Consider the following 12,153-nt stretch of genomic DNA (forward strand, 5'->3'; position numbering starts at 1 on the left):
TGCTGGTGGGGTGCGGGGACACCCTCTGCTCAGCCTCACCTTCATACTTCTCCACCCGTTGCCTGTTTAACTGCCACAACTGCTAAGCACATATGGCAGCCTTTTTCTGGGCTGGACCGGGGTCCATCTTCGATCCTCTACTTAGAGCAGTTAGAGGTGTCACCAAAATTGGCTTTTTTAACAGCAGTTGATACTATATACGGAGTACATAGCACTGTGTACAGAGGTTATTGGGAAAGAACGTGGAGGAGATGCCCAGACTGCACGTGCTTCTTGGAAGAATCAGATCTAATAGCAAAGATTTCCACTTATTTTTGCTGTCCAAAGCATGTTAAAATCAACATGTGAAATGGAAGATCTGCAGTTATGGCAGAATACCCAAGCAGTTTACTAAACAGAAGAGTTAACTTTCAGGATTGTGATTATATTCCTTACGGCCCTTCTCGTTTCTCATAGGGTTGGATACTCTGCTGCCTGGTGTGGCTATACCAGCTTGGGTTTTGTGTTGATTTGGTTTTGTTTTAATTCAGGATTACTGTTGTAAGCATGGGGACAAAGAACAGATATTCTGCCTACTGAGGGAATGATGCAGTTTGACATGTGAGGGAATAGAGGTTTGTTCCTGTAAGGGAGATTACCTTGAACAACAGGGCCTTTCAACCTTAAGCCTGCCATTTCACTACGTTAAGAGTAGTTAGTTAAATAGCCAAATTATCTAAACAAGTAATTGCAGTCCAGAAATCAAAACTGTCTTTTGGGTACTGTGATTCAGTCCTGTTTATAGCAAATGTGCCAACAGTGCAGACGGCCTTACGTAAAGAGTTGCACTCTGAAGAAATGGAGGAGAGGTCCGTGATACCTAGAGGACAAGTTTGCTGCTTTCCTGTGTCACGCAACTTGCTCTGCTATTTCCAAACTCTGCTACGTGGAGAAAAATATCCCTCTCATCTTTTGACGAGCTGTGTGGGTGGGACTGGTGGAGGCTCTTTTCCAGAGTGCCGCTTTCCAAGGGAGCTGCTGTTCACGTTTCTGTCGGTCTGATGGGAGCTTGACCTTGAGTTTTTTACTCTGTGATAAGATTTCAAGGAATAGTTTACATGGCTTTTACAAGTGGCTGTGTAGTACAGACAGTGCCAGAAATGAAGCTGATGCCTGAAGCCAGACTTAATGTATGAAGCTTGCTGTTTCTCCATTACTCCTTCATGTAATTTGGATAAATCCCTCCTTTGTGCATTGTGCAGCATAGCAGTCTTTCACACAGTGTCCTTTTACATATTATCTATGCAAGTTTTTACACAATCCTCCATGCCCCTTCATTTAGAAGTTGACATGTTGAGGAATTACAACACTACAAACTTGTGTAATCCACGTAGTAATTTTTTTTTCCCTGCCCTATACCTTCTGTGCCCATAGCACCAACTTCAGCAACATTTTCAGGTTTTTGTTGGGAGGAAGGGAGAAGGAACACAATAAGCAGCAGCATTGCTTCTTGCATGGAAATGTGTGGGATTTGGGGATTATAGACATTCTTTATAAGCTCGAGGCCAGTATATAGGAAGGAAATTAAAGATTCTTAATTATAGTGGTGGTTGTAATTTGTTACATGCTAGCTATGTCTTTGTAGTTCTTCATGTACCAAAAATGTTGAACTTCTTTACTCATGAGGGGAAAAGTTAAAGAATTTTTATTTATTAAAATTATTTTTATGACTGTATGGGTGTTGGTGAGCTACTGGTGTTTGGTAAAAGACTCAATTCCTTCCGTCGGCTGTGTGCTGACTACAGAAATCAATGATGGACAACTCAAACATCTGGTTTTTTACGTGGTTTCTTTTTGCAACGCAACATAGATATTGCTGAGCCTTAATGGCTTAAAGCTTGCAGAAACAAGTTACAAAGTGTTATACACAAAATCACTGCATCCTGGGAATCTTCCTCTGAAAACTTGCATCTAGGTAGTTTCATGATAGCTTTTGTTACTTGCTTACAGAGCTGTTAATGTTGGCTTCTGCTGAATTGTCTCCCTAAACAGAGGGAAGCCCCTCAAGACAGACCGCCTTGCTGTACGCTGACTGTTAGCCTTGTTCTCAGTGAGGTGCCCTGATAGCTGAATGATTTGGGGACTATGAACGTGGCCCTGTGGTTGCTTTGTGAACAGAAAAGTAGGGGAGTTCATTTTATCATTGCATATGTAACACAGCCGTTGCAGGTCTGTGGTCTTTTGCCTGATAGCTTTAGTAACTCCTCCTGTATGGTCTTGCCATAAGTGAAGCTGTAACGCGTAGGTAGCTTGGCACTGTGGCACATCTGAAGTGTTGTTCAAACTTGCAATCAATCTGCGTACGTGTGGTGCTGTGGATCTTTGTTGGTAAGGGCTGGGGCAGGCTTCTCTTTCAGCGATGGGTTGCACGCTCTCAGCTGCGCTCAGCAGAGGTACATGCATCGCAGGGAGGTCAGCAGAGATTAGTCAGGCTACAGTTGTTAGCCACAAGTCGTGTCCTGCTTCAAATGTTTACCTCTTATTTCTCTTTTTTTTCAATGAATGGCAAGGTGAAATCTTTGTTTATCAAAAAAGGAGTATGTCGTCATTCTTCAAAACTAGACCGTGTTTTATACTTTTGTTCTGTTCCTGAAGATTGCTGGGTGAGCTACGAGCAGCCACCCTGAGCAGATGAAGTGCTTGCCTGCTGCTGAGAGACCTCTTCAAGACGTACTTGCTAGGTCCAAGACATTTTGCATAGACCTTGGAAGGCTGTTCTCAAATTGTCTTTCTCTAAGCCTAGATTATGGTTTGTTTCCACAGTGTCTTTTTTTAGCAGTACCCCCATTCTCTGATTTATATGTATTTATCATCCAAAGATGATGAACGTGCAGCTGAGATTACGAAAAATGCAGTCAGCATTGAACAGGTGTAACTGCATTGGTCTCAGTAACTTGCACTTCTTTTGCTTGAAAGCATAGAATTAAAATTCTTCTTCAGGGCTGGCAGGGCTCACACTTTCTAAACAGTTTAGTGATCACCTTCCATAATATACTTATTAGTCTGAGTAAGATGTTCCATGCTAGTACGTGTACTTCTGACTTTAAATGTTTATTTTAAAGCAGATTGTAAAAGGCCAACTTTACTCTGAGTGCTATGTTGAGCTAGGCTTCTTACACTTCCATTTGAACAGTGGAAGAGGAGATACATGCAGTGATAGCCTAGTCTTACCCTGTGTTGGTCATGTCCCGTCCTTCCCCCCCATCCATCACCCCCATGTCTCGTTGTTTTTAGAGGCAGAAGTTGTGGTGCTTGGTTATGGCAGCACTTCCCTTGAGCCCCGGCTTCTTACTTGGTTGAAGACCAGCCAGACCTGAGCTGCCTGAGCCTTCTTGAATGCGGAGGCTCTTGCTGAGCTGGTGGTGCTCATCTTGCCGTCTTCGCCCCCAGCTCCCCTGCTAGTAGACAAAATTCAGAGCGAGGAAGCAGAAAAAAGCCTTTTGTCAATGTGACAAGCTCTTCCCCCATCCTTCGGAGGAGGGACTGAAGCTCTGGCGTGGGACTGATTTCTGAAATGTGCCTCATGGCAGCTTCATAAATGCTGTCTTTAGGGTGAGGCTTTGCAGTCGTTTAACCTGATTTAGGTGCAGGTGGTTGCTGTAAAAGGATGCATTCTCCCTCTGCCCACGACCAGAAACATTTTCTGTGCAGGAGGCACGACAGCTCTAATAGCTTGTGCAACCATGGGTGAGGCTGCATAGCTGTCTGCTCCGATTAGACTGACCTTGCCAGAAAACAAACACAAAAATTAGTTGTATCAGCAACAAGCTGATAATCTGCATGAGTGGTCAAGTGACATAAAGGCCATGGCAGAAATGAGCAGGGTTGCTCCCTTTGGTGTCAGCCTGTGATCAGCTGGGCTTCAGGCTTGGCTGGGCTTGTCTGGGATTGGGATGGGTACACAGCAGGGGGGACGAGGATGGCGAGGGGGACCCAGCGGGTGACCGGGAAAGGAGGGTTTCACCTGGAGGGTGATAGGCTTTTATTACTATCACGACATGCTACCACTTTCACAGGCTATCTGCCAGGCAGAGTAGCTGGCAAACATCAGTGCTGAGCAGCTACTTGCTGCCCCGTGGCTTGAACTGGTGGCTCCTCCAGTCCGTGTGTGCTGCTTGAGCTCTCCTCTGCAGGCAAAGTCATTTTCTTGCAGGGTTTTTTGGTGCTGCTCTTCAGATGGTATAGTGAATGTTTCAGTATTTTTTTCCACACAGCTGTCTTGAAGAAAAAATGAGCTTTATCTTCCTGTTTTGGGAGTTAAAATTTCTAGTTTAGCAGTTTACAGAGGAATTAATTTAACAAAGCTTGCTAATTTTAGGTTTCATGATGAAAGAGAGACAGAGGTGTGTAGGGTGTCAAGGTGTTTGTGGAAGGGGTGCGTTTTTGGAGGTGTGATGTTTCCTGTGTGATGTTAAGTGGGGGATTAACTACAAAGTGCAACTCCCACAGCTACTCAGCTAAAATAGTCACTGCCCTTGGTTTCTTTCTTGCCACACCGGTGTGTGACCGGTGTAGGTACATGTGTGTAGTATCGTTTTTGTGGGTTTTTTTTGTGACCCCCTCCACCCACAGTTTTCCAGTGATGATCAAGCCAAGGCTCCCCAATTTAAGCTGGCTTGGATGCTGTCCCTAGCAGTGGGAGCAGCAGCTCCCCCTTCTCCGTTCTTGCATGGAGGGTCACTCGAGGTGCCTCCTCCTCTGGCTTGCTTAAGAGCCTGTCCCCAGGTGGTTGAGGGATTAAGGCTGATGCCTTGCCCAGGCCTGAAACTTTGCAGGGACTGAGCAGCTGATTTTGAGAACCTCTGCTTTAAAATGTTTGCCAAATATGTCTGAAGTACCCCCTGGCTGAGGCAGGTACAGAACAGAAGAGAGTCCTACAGCCCCAGGCTGCCATCTTCTGCGTGTCCCCTCTTCCCCCAGCCCCTCCTGTCTGCAGCAGCCAAGCTGAAGGTTTTGAAGACAAGTCACTTTTATTGTACAACCCCGATTCGTCTTCCAGGCAGCTTCATGTTGTGAGCTGAATGACACGTTAGTCTCTTTTGGGGAAAAAATAGATTTTAGCGTAATGCATATTCATGAAGCTGCATTATGGTTGCTGTGACAACCTCACCACTGGCAGGCAAGATCAGTACGTTGAACTTCTGTCTCCAGTCCCCGTGTTGTACCGTAGCGCATCTTACACAGCTTTCCACTTTTTTTTCCCCTCCCCTCCTCCCCCTAGTCGGTGGACACTTTAAATTTTTTCAGAGTTGATGCTTAATTAATAGCTTCATCTAATTAAGCCTGCAACACCGAAGCACAACTTTCTGCTTGTTTCTGACCCGTGTTAATCAAGTGTTGCTTCTGCCAGCAGTCCATAATGCAGACAAGATGATTCTGGTGGGATTTTCTTTGTTCATCTCCCTTTAAATGCAAGGGAAAAATAAACCTGAATTACTAAGCATAATATTTCTCTACACCATAGGTAGCCTAACTGACAACTTCATCTCTCATGCAAAAACACCTTAACAAAGTCTATCCCCCTAATCTACCCCTATCTAGTCTTATCTATCTCTAGAGTTTTAAGGACTCCTGACCCTGAAAGTGTTGGGAGCTTTTAGTAGGTGTTACTCAAAACCAGAAAGCAGTTTGCTCTGTATACGTGTTACATCATGTTATGACCCTGGGGCCAAAGGTGACGTAATTGGAGGAAGACTTTACCAGGCTGTGACTAATTTCAGGATGAACCTGTGATGGGTTGAGCGTGGGGAGAGTTTGTTGATGTCAGAAATTGAGGGTGCTTGCGCAATACTTGTAACTTCTGGAGAGTGTTTGTAAGCTGCTCTTGGCCAGTCCAGCTGGATGTTTGGCCCAAAGTATTGCTGTTTCTTGGTTTCCAATGAGAAATGATGACATCATTCTATACAGAGAACTGAACATATTGTGTAGTCCTGGGTGATATGTCTCACATGGGTGCTGTTCATGAAAGGGCTGTGTTGAGTGAGGTTTGTGTCCCTTCTGTGTGCTTAAGTGTCTTGTTGAGTTGAGCTTATTGTAAAGTTTTCTTGAAAGGTGCCAACTTTATCTATACAAAACCACTCGCTGTTGCTCAAGAAGAGACACTGTGGGTAAGGTTTGGCTTTCTTCACAGATGTGAGTCTTCTGGAGAACGGATTGGGAGAAGTATGTGAAGAAAAGCTGAGCAGACAAAGAGCTCTTGAGTGCAGTCGATCTTTCTCTGGTTAGTTTCTTAAATATTAATAAATACAAAATGTTCAGACAGTGACTTGAGATGAGATTCTGTCCATTGAAATGAGAAATTGGGGGGAAAAAAATCATGTAGCAAGAGGGAACTTTTTGCACAGAGCGGAATATAGAGCTGGGCCGTGAATCTGTTGTAGGCTTAGATAGTACTCACTGAGGTTTCCAGTTTTAGTTAGACAGGTCAGGAAAAGAACCACACCAAGCTTTGTTTTCAGTATCAGTTGGTACGTGGATGGCCTGAGTGTATCTTCTTGTGTTCCTGCTCTCCTGTCAGCTCTTCTAGGATAATAGGCAGGAGCATTTCAGTGAGGAAGTAATGAATACCTAACGTAATCCTGATACTTTCCACTCCCTCAATTTGCACGTCCTTTCTTCACAGTAAGACTGAAACATCCTGGTGTTGACACCGTATCTGTATTTGTTCATCCACACGCAGCCAGGCTGCTCTTGGATACCAGAGCTCTTACTTCGGACTTCTGCAGAAAGACATTTTGAAATTAAAAGGGGAATGTGAAGGAGATGGGGTGTAAAGATGAGAACTAGGGCTATGCTAGATTTGCTTCAACTCTAATGTCATCTTCAGCTTTCTGAAACACCATTTTTCTAGCAAAAGGAACACAGGTGCTTTGGAGGTTACTTTGCTGTGTCATAGTCTTATATGGCCTTTTTGACCTAAGATGAAATTCATCCATGATGTTTTAGTGGGGTTTTTTGTGTTCCCCCCCCGGATCCAGATGAACACCTACTGAGGTGATTCTGTTTGACTTTGTGTAGCTGGTTTACATTTTGTTAACAGCTAAGGAAAACTGAATCACCTTGTTGCGAAGCAGAGTCCTTTCTCTGACAAAGGGCACATGAAGACTTATCTGTTCAATCTCTGTCTGACCTACCAGGCCACATACTCTGGGTTCAGCGTATTCTTGTGTAAACACTAGCTGCAGCAACAGAAAATCAAAACCTATAAGCCACTTGTAGGAGACTGGGGTGAGTTAAGGCGGATTTCTGACAGCAGTGGTGTCTGCCCTTCCCAGAGTTCCCTCCTGCCTTCTGCATCCCAGCCTCTTCCACGTTCATGCAAGAGCGGAGCATGGGGGGAGCAGTGGCACCAAGGGGTGGGGGGGATGTCCACAGGAGCAAGCCCCGTAACTGATACCCCTCCAGGCTCTGCTGGCAGGCTGGCTCCTGTCATTCCCCAGCAGCTGGTTGTCTTCTTGCTGAAGCCTCTCTGTAAACATAGGGAGAAAAAGCTGTCCTAGATCTCTGTGTGATTTTTATGTGAGAGTTTGGGAAAACTTGATTTTTCTCTAGTTAACGTAAGTTTGGAATGTGTGCGTGTGTTGGTTTGGGGTTTTGGGTCTTGATGTATTCACTTAAACTGAATGTCTGACAGTTACTTGGGGGTTAATTGAGGGTTTTCATATTAGGTCCAAATAAAGTCACTTCTCTGTCCCTCTGTAAAAGGAATAAAACTTCAGCCTTAATGGATTTGCTTTAGCAACTAGATATTAATGGCAATTTAAAAAGACACCTTTAAAGATGAATTTAGCTTGCCTTTTTTTTTTTTTTAAGTGAGGAAAATATAGACCTTTTTCACTAATCAAGCCCTGTATACATAAACTGTTGCCTAGTCTTTTACTGGATGGTTTGGGACTTCAGGGTAATTTTTACAGGCTGCTGTTTAACTTTTTCTGGTTTGACCTCTGCTACTGCAACAAGAGAAATAAAAGCCACCTTCTTAAAAACCTGGGTGCTTGAATAGCCTTGTTTGTAAGCATGTTAATGTAAGATATCCTTACTATATTACGACAGAGGGCCTGCTAGTATTATTAGATCTGGCTGAGGTGCAACGAAGTTGGACCTAAATCAGTCTTGCAGAGTCAGCGTCTGCCTTGCTGTGTTCTGCAGCACTTTCTGTTATAGCGTTGAATGTGGGTAAGATCTCCTGTTGCTTACACTAATGGTAGGGTGTTTGTATGTACAAATAAAGTTGATTGGGGAGGGTGGATTTGATTTTTATTTTGCTTAAGTTAATAATTTGCAACCATGATACCAGTCTTAATTCTTATTTATAGCTTGTTTTTTGTATGGTAGTGAGAACAGTTATTGTCACATGCATGACAGTGTTGGGAAATGAGAGTGGTTACAATGCATGGAGTTAAAATAGTTGTATTTTTATTATAACTTCATAATATTTGTTTATGGTTATTTCGAAAGCAGAAGGAGATGTGGGTCTACATTCACACTCTGAGCTCTGCATATGCAAAACTGCATGTTGCTTTTGGTGTTGCTGGTATGGGGAGTTACTAGAAACAGCCTGAAACTTAGAGCTGAACCAGCTGAGGCCAGGATGCGGATGGGTAGTTGGGAGAGGGCAAGAGGATGAATAGCGATGATGGTGAAGCAAGTGTTTTTGATATTTAGTTACTGTATTTTACAATAAAACTAATTCTAGGTCAGATTCTGGTCTTGCGTTTTACAAAAGCTTCTTCAAGCTTATCTAAATCTGACCCAAGCCACTTGGAATACAAAGTCTCTGAGAAACTTTTTTTTCTAGTGAGCCTGAAACTGCTGAAATGTTGCCATACTTATTGATCTTTATCTAAAAAAAAAGTCGCTAGTTGCAAGAACAGGCTGCTGACATAAAAAGCCTGTCTTAGATCGCACAGTTGGCTGGAGGCCAGATAATGAGTTTCTATAGGAGCTTGTTGGCAAGCTTAGGTTTTTGCTTAGGTTAATCGAATGTAACTGTAAGTAATCTGGGAGCCTGGTACACTCAAAATAATTTTTAGACAAAATGATCTTATTATTTTTAAATTATAACTGAGCTGTTATATAACAGCTTCTTGTACTTAAAGCACATAAAAAATGCCTAGGAACATGATTCTTTACTATTTCCTCTTTTAATGGTCAACCTACTGAAGAATACTTTAAAAGTATTGACACTGATGACATTTCTTTTTGCTAGCCTCTGTGTTACAGAATTTAAGCTGACTGTGTTCAGTGGAGTGATCTGTTAGTGCTTTAAAGAAAGGCTTGCATTTTTAAAAGACCAAGTGGTAACACACTTAAGGGCAGGTACATCAGTTTTACTAGTTAAAAAATAACGGTAAATGTGTTCATGGGTACATCTGTTGGCCAGGTTATTCTGTGACTAGGGCTGAAATGCATGAGCCATCCTAGGAGGACGCTAGAGTTGAGGACGTCGTGTTCCCAAAGGGCATCCAACCCAGGCAGATACAGCACTGGGCCTTTCCACCGGCCTCATGGGTCTTTCATTCTTCATTGCCTGATGGCAAAGCTTGAAGAGGAGGGTTGGAGATTGCTGTCTCAAGATGGTTTTGTTGCTTCTCACTTCTTTTGTGTGATAAGTGAATGTGAATCCATTCTAAGGGAAAACTGAATTCAGATCTTGAAACATCCATGGAAGTGCTTTGTATGCCAGACTATAAAAAGAGGTCTCGATCCAGCCCTGGTCTTTGGGGAGCGGTGGATAAATGTGGCTTTAACAGGAAAACGCTGAGGACTCCTGATTCTGCTCAGGACAGCAATGCTCATCTGCAGCCTTGAGTTAACTGCTCCATCCGTAAGAGGGATGGAGAAGGCTCGGGATGCATGCTTGTCTTCTGTTGGTGTGGGCTGATGAGTGCCGACCAGAAAAGGGATAGCACTCTACCATCCTTATTATTTCTTCGTATAGCTGTATCATTAGCAGTGACAGCATGAACGACAAACAAACGGGGTTTGGTTTACAACTGCTTTGCTGTAGGTCTGACTTACATGGTATGTAAAACTGGTTGAACACAGATGGAGATCTTTGAGATGGGAGGGAGCATGATACAATTGTGCTGGTGCTTATCAGAGGTTTAAACTTCCCTGATAGCATTTGTTCTCTAGTTGCTATTAATAGTAGGGCCTAGAGATATTTCTGGATGTGATAGCTGACAAGCTTCTTCATCAAATAGTCAATGAATGAGCAAGAAGTGTTTCTATTTTAAACTTAGCTTTGACAAGTAATAGAACTTCAAAGAAAAGCTGTTCATAGAAAATAACCTTGGTGTGAGTTACCGCAGGTGGTTCTCTTTAAGGAAAATATTAAATACAGGGCTACAACTTTAAGCATCTCCAATAAAGGAAGAGTTTTGTGGGGTTTTTTTGCCAGCTGCGCTATAGGGGATTTGTATTAGTTTCAAACTTCTGTGTTTAAGTGAAGGGTGCTAATAAACCTTGGCAGAGGGGCAAACTAAGGCAGATTTTGAAGCGAACGATCTGGTTTGAACTTGGTGTGAATAGTCACTGCCAACGTGTTAGGGTAAGCAGAGAATCTGCAGGGAAAGACGAAGAGCTCTCTTGAAAAGAGGTTTGTGTTAGGAGTGAGAATTGCCTCAAGTGCAAAGGCTGTGGGAGCCAGTAGCAAAAGGCACTTCTTTCTTGCTCTTTATTTATATGCCTGAAGTGACACATGTCTAGATCTACCTTTTGCTTTTTCATCTTGCACCCAGTGCCTGGGATGATGTGCCATGAAGCTAAGCATGGTTTTTAATGAAGAGGAGGGCAATGTTGACCATAGGGAGAAAAGGATAGTAAGAGGAACAAGTGCCTCAAAATAAACTTTTACCACTGCAGAAGTCCATTTGGGAGAGCGTTGCAGCAACCTCCAAATTGAAGTCTTTGAGCTGAGGAATGGAGAAACACCATTGAGCTGAGGGGAGAAAATGGTGTCTGGTTTGTTATAAACTGCAAGAGCAGTAGCTTGCTGGAGTGGCAGGATCAAGGAACTAACTAACTTTTTTTTTTAATAAGGTGGAGCTTGGGACCTTTTGGTACAGAGTGTGATATGTGTAGAGCATTGAATCGGGGCGATTTGGCAGGTCTGGTTAAAATCAGAAATTATACAGTGCAGTGTCTTGGAAAGCTACCATTTCAATGAGTTTACATACATCAATTAAGCTTTCTTCTATTGTCTTTTAAAAAGCAAAATGCTTCTCCCAGTACAATTTATGATTTATAATTTAAGTATTGCTCCTGTCAAATACCATCTCTGGAAGCGAAATGTCCTGGACATTTCTTATTCCTCCAGATGCCATGGCACCTGCATGTTCTGCAAAAATACTGGCTGTGCTGTTTCTCTCACAGTAAAGTTTTGGTCATGCTAGTTTTAAAAAGAATGTGAAAGCATCACTAATAAAGTAATTCTCCTTTGCGTCTCAAAGGGAGTAACAGAAGTCTAGCAAAGGGTATGCAAGATTGTCAGTAGTGGTAATTTTAAGGATCTTGGCAGTGCATTTGAATGTGGTTTATAGTTGGCTTCAACAATCTCTATTTTTTGGTGGGATCTTCTGCATGGATTTGTCTGGTGGCTTTCTTCAATAAACCCTCGGTACTTTCTGTTTTCTTAGCCTGAAGCATTAGGGAGATATGATAGCCTTGCTACTTTTTTTGCTCTGTTTTTTTCCGGGAATTTAAAGATTGGCTCTGAAGCTTAGTGGATTTTCATGTCTTTGATTAGAAGTATCAGCAAGTTGAAGAATGTGGACTTATCAGCTAAACTTTTTTTTGTTTCAAGTAACCAGCTAAGCACTGACTTCCTAATCTTTCTTTGGAGTGCAGGTTATTAGCTTGTGCCCATTCTGACTTGCTTTAAAAATAGCCATGAGAAAGAGGCCATAGTAGTGTGGGAAGATGGTAAATCATCAACTACTGAAAAACAAACCATGCATCTGTTACACTGTGGAAAAAAATGCCTGTTAAAAAGCTAAGCTGCAGCATGTTTCTCCTCCAGTGGCAGGAAGGCCCTTGAAAGATGGCTAGAAGTAGTTAGTGATTAGAATGCATGTATTTAGGTTTATTGCAAGCTTTCTAAAGTATTCTTGA

At 42.8% G+C, this 12,153-nt stretch overlaps 1 protein-coding gene across 2 annotated transcripts in view; it reads left to right on the forward strand.

The window, feature by feature from the left end:
• Positions 1–12,153, forward strand: part of GRAMD4 (GRAM domain containing 4) — an 84,888-nt gene that overhangs the window by 13,291 nt on the left and 59,444 nt on the right. Inside the window, exon 1 of one of the 2 annotated variants that reach the window (XM_087764833.1) lies at positions 6,211–6,259. The exons of the other annotated variant lie outside the window; for it this stretch is intronic. The gene's annotated coding sequence lies outside the window, so the exon portion shown is untranslated. Of the gene's footprint in view, positions 1–6,210; positions 6,260–12,153 lie in introns of those variants that run through there. 2 annotated transcript variants of the gene reach the window in all.

The sequence above is a fragment of the Nipponia nippon genome, unplaced genomic scaffold, assembly GCF_047370975.1.
Source record: "Nipponia nippon isolate SJK-2023a ecotype South Korea unplaced genomic scaffold, ASM4737097v1 scaffold_3, whole genome shotgun sequence".
NCBI lineage: Eukaryota > Metazoa > Chordata > Aves > Pelecaniformes > Threskiornithidae > Nipponia > Nipponia nippon.